This window comes from Ursus americanus, chromosome 5, assembly GCF_024610735.1.
Source record: "Ursus americanus isolate L20-20 chromosome 5, mUrsAme1.1.p, whole genome shotgun sequence".
NCBI lineage: Eukaryota > Metazoa > Chordata > Mammalia > Carnivora > Ursidae > Ursus > Ursus americanus.
The window spans coordinates 80,225,655-80,230,792 of NC_142131.1; positions in this window are offsets into that span (position 1 = coordinate 80,225,655).

A 5,138-nucleotide genomic window follows, 5' to 3' on the forward strand; every position below is an offset into this window, starting at 1 on the left:
TGAGGAAAGCTGGTAGATAGGTGTCCCATGGTAGGCCTAACTCTGAAGTGAGCTCTACACAGTGTTAGCTGGCTCAATAACTCATCCTTTACCAGCAACTTTTCCTTATCCTGCATCCCTCCTCTTCTCCCCTACTGTTGTTTCCTAATGAATGAAACTCATGGTCTGGTTGTGCCACCTGTTAGAAATGCTACCATGTACTAACTTTGCAAACTTGTAACTTCCTGAACTCCAGTTTCCTCCAGTAGAATGAGTGTCACTGTAGAACCCACCTAATAGTGTTGCTGTGAGGATTAAAGACGTTAATACATGGAAGAGTTTGAACAGTGTCCGGCATATAAGAAATGCTCAGTAGGGGCGCCTGGGTGGCTCAGTCGTTACGCGTCTGCCTTCGGCTCAGGGCGTGATCCCGGCGTTCTGGGATCGAGCCCCACATCAGGCTCCTCCACTGGCTGCTTCTCTCTCTGTCAGATAAATAAATAAAATCTTTAAAAAAAATAATAAAAAAAGAAATGCTCAGTAAATATTAGCTTTGAGGATTTGCCAACTTTTTATTTTGCCAAGTGAGGACATTAAAAAGCAAACACTCTACAACCTACCATTGCCATATCCTCTCATACTCCTTGCCTCCTGCAATCCATTTGGCACAGACCAGCCAGATCCTTTTTTTTTAAATTTATGAATACACACTTTATTTTTATTTTTTTTAATAATAATTTTTTATTATGTTATGTTAGTCACCATACAGTATATCCTAGTTTCTGATGTAGTGTTCCATGATTCATCATTTGTGTATAACACCCAGTGCACCATGCAATATGTGTCCTCCTTAATACCCATCACCAGCCTATCCCAGTCCCCCACCCCCCTCCCCTCTGAAGCCCTCAGTTTTTTTCCCAGAGTCCATAGACTCTCATGGTTCATTCCCCCTTCTGTTTACACCCCATTCATTCTTCCCTTCCTTCTCCTACAGATCTTCCTATTTCTTATGTTCCATAAATGAGTGAAACCATATGATAATTGTCTTTCTCTGCTTGACTTATTTCACTTAGCATTATCTCCTCCAGTGCCGTCCATGTTGCTGCAAATGTTGTGTAATCGTTATTTCTGATGCTGAGTAATATTCCATTGTATAAATGGACCACATCTTCTTAATCCAGTCATCTGTTGAAGGACATCTCGGCTCCTTCCACAATTTAGCTATTGTGGACAATGCTGCCATGAGGGGTACATATGGCCCTTCTCTTCACTACGTCTGTATCTTTGGGGTAAATACCCAGTAGTGCAATTGCTGGATCATAGGGTAGCTCAATTTTTAACTTTTTAAGGGACCTCCACACTGTTTTCCAAAGTCAGCCAGATCCTTCTAAAACTCATGGTGGTTATGGACACTCTCTTGCTCCAAATGTCCCAAAGTTTCCAAATAAAATCCATAGCTCCTTCTTTGGCCCTTGTGGCTCTGCAATGCTGCCCATAGGTCTCTCTTAGATACCATCTCCCCAGTTCTGCCCTCAGTCTCCCAGCCTGCTCCAGAAACACACCCTACTCAATCCATGCTCAGAGACTCTGTAATCACAGGGCCTCTGATAGAACATTCTTCCCCACGTGTCTGTGGGGCTCCCACTCCATTTCTGCAGGTTGGCTCAAATGTCCTTTTCAGAGAGGTCTAAGGAAGAGGACTGTCTAAGGGACTGCTTTCCCCCACTCCCCTCATTCAATTTCTCTCCCCTGCACTGGCAACCTTTGGCATATCTTGTACACATTTGATACAGTATTAGCCTGAACTCCACTACCCCTGGAGTGTGTTTCTCTCAAATAGGTGGGAGGAATGAAGGCTGAATGAACAGACACCTAGAAGAAAGATAAACATTTTAGCCCCCTGATTTGCAGATTAAAGCATAGACTTGAAATGGAATTTTTTGTTTCTCCCTGAAGTGGTACAAGTGGATATCAGGAAACCCTGCTCTTGTCACTGCTCAAGTAAGAAGTTGGTTGAAGCCAAGCTCCTTCCTTTGAAAGGCATCTATGTACTCTCAAAGCAAAAATTGCACCAAAGTTAAACAGGCAAGGAAGACTTTATTCAAGGCTACTGCAGTAGGGGAGAGGCCAAAACTCAGTCTGAACTCAACTCCACTGAGACAGAGAGGGTAGGATTTTTAAGGACTGGGGTGAGCTAGTGGGAAAATACATTAGAAGGAAGTCATAGTCATTTTTTATTTGCTAACTGGCTTTATCCAAAGGAAAGTAGTTTCACCTTTATGTCAGGAAGTAGTTTTGCAATTTGGAGCAAGGCATTCACCAGAGAGATTGGGAAATGGAGGCACTGTCTCCCTTGATGATTACACTTCAGAGAAATGAGTCCTAGGTCCTTGAAAAAAACTTTTCTGTGTTGTAAGACTGGCAAGAGGCTTTCAAAAACATGTACATCTCACGGGGCACCTGGGTGGTTCAGTTGGTTAACTGCCTCTTTATTTTGGCTCAGGTCGTGAGATAGAGCCCCACATCAGGCTCCATGCTGGGCGTGAAGCTTGTTTGAGATTCTCTCTCCCTCTCCTTCTACCCCTCCCTGTGCTATCTCTCTCTCTCTCTCAACAACAAAAACAAACCCATATATCTCTTTCAAAGGGAAATGACTTACAATTACAGGGTTTCTAAAGTAAACACTCAAAGAAAAGGGAAGCTAGGGGCCTAGAGTCTGGAGGCTGTCTTAAATTTAGTCAAGGTGAGGGGGAAGGCAAGGTCATCTAGAGTAGCATCTAATCTCATGTTCACAATTATATAAGCAGAGGGAATTCAAGGGCTCCTGAGCTCATTCCCAGATCAAGAAGAGGAGACCATGATTTTGGAGGTGGAGGTAATTTTGGGGCAGCTGGGTCTGGATTGCTGAGATAGGAAGAAGGAAGAGGAGAGGCTAGAGAGGAAGACAGAAGTGTAGACAGAGGCTAGGAGAATGTGGAGATGGGGAAGCAGCATCCCAAACACACAGAGCAGGGGAGGTCCACAATGGAGACTCACAGTGGCAGGAGGGGCCTTGGTGGGGGCATGGGGCATGTGTGGACCTTTGTCTCTTGAGTCCTGGGTGGGGGTAATGGGGAGGGTGCCCTGTGGACTCTTGAACAAGTTTTCTGTATTTTTCTCAAACCACTTTATTAAGGTATAACTTAGATGTAAAAAGCTGTATGTATTTAATGTATATAACTTGGCGACTTAGAGGGTAAGTATATATTCAGGAAACCATTACTACCATCAAGTCCAGAAACATGTCCATCACCTCCTAAAATTTCCTTCTTCTCCCTATATTATTATTATGATTATTATTGTTATTAATTTTTATTTGTGTATGTGTTGGGTAAGAACACTTAACATAAGATTTACCCACTTAGCCCATTTTAGGTGTATAGGACAGTATTGTTATCTATAGACACTATGAACCGGTTTTCTGACAAGAGTGATAAAGGGGGCAAGAGAGGGAGGACACTAGACAGAAGCCTGCTGCAGCTCTCAGATGCCTGGTTTCGTCATACATTTGTCTCTTGCTTTCCTTCTCCTCTTCTCTGCTTGCATCCTAGCCTGGCACCTGCACCCTCCCAGACTGGGTAGGGCCCCTGCTCTTAGGTCCTTCCCACCTGTCCACTCGCTCTCTACCCAGCTGACCTGGATCTGCTTTCACATCTGCTCCAGTTCAGGCCACTTCAGTTCATGCACTCCCACTGGAGGCATCTGCTCAGGGCTGCCTTTGTGCAATGGGGTGGGCATCAGATCCATGTCTCTGTGCTGGCCCCTGCCCCTCTTTCTCATCCCCTGCGCAAATGCTCTTCCTGGGCATGCCATGTATGTGGCTAAACCATTGTTACCTTGGGGCAGAGACTTACCCAGTCTCTTCATCTCCCAATCCAAGTCACTTCCTCTTCCAATCTCCATTGAACTTCAAGTTCCCCCTATAAAAATCACCACAATGCATAATGAGGACATTATGTGCCCAGGAACCTCTGCCCTGGGCATGTCCAGGTGGTCCTGGGCACATCCCTTAGCCAACCACTCTGGAGTGTATATCCACATTTTTACCAGGAATACTTCCTTTCTAATAGTCTTTACGTTCAAAATCATGCATTATTTATGGAGTCTGGGAAACAAACTCAGGGCTTCAGAGGGGAGGGGGGTGGGGGAATGGGATAGGCCAGGGATGGGTAGTAAGGAGGGCACGTATTGCATGGTGCACTGGGTGTTATATGCAAGTAATGAATCATGGAACTTTACATCAAAAACTAGGGATGTACTGTATGGTGACTAACATAATATAATAAAAATATTATAATAAACTTAAAAAATGTGTATAAAAACTAAAAGAAGAAAATACTATAACGCATCTAATGAGATAATCACTCATAAAATTTAAGTGTATTTCTTTACACTCTTCTACTTACTTCCAAATCAATTGGCATTACTTTTTACATTTATGGGATTTGTGTCCTGATTCCTAACCTCAATAATGCCCCATGAGCATTGCTGCATACTAGTAGCACCTCCTCAGGGTTGTATTAATTCCATCACATGGGTGTGCTGTGGTTTATTCACCATCCTCTTCTGTCTGGGCATGGAGGTTGCTCCTAACTACTGGACACGAGGGGGATGCTTGCTAGAGTGGACTCTAGACAGGTCTGGGAGCCAGCCTCCTGGGGAATACATCTCACTTTGCCTGAAGTAAGTCCTCAAAACCAGGCTGGATGATATCCACCAGGTGTTTGCACCCAGCTAGAAGGCAGGCAATTGGCTTTGTTTTCCAAAACCTCTTTTCCCACTTGGATCCATACTTCATGTGGTTGTGTGTTCAGCAGCTGAGCTTCCAGAATCCTCTGAGAATCCTGGAATGGGGACCTCCATCTGAGCTTAGGTGGTCTCAGCTCCTGCTTTACCTGACCTTCCCTAGACACCCTGCTGCCTTTACCGTTAAGAAAACTGCATCCTTTGACCATGCCTGTGGCTTCCCTGCTGTACTCCTCAGGGTCTTGAGTGACAACCATGCAGTGCTGAGGTGAACAGTTGTGTGCAAGCTTTCTCTACACAGATGTGTCCTTGGGTAGATTCCCTGAAGTGGAATTATTTTAATAGTGCATAGAAACCTTTCAAGGTTTTCCAGG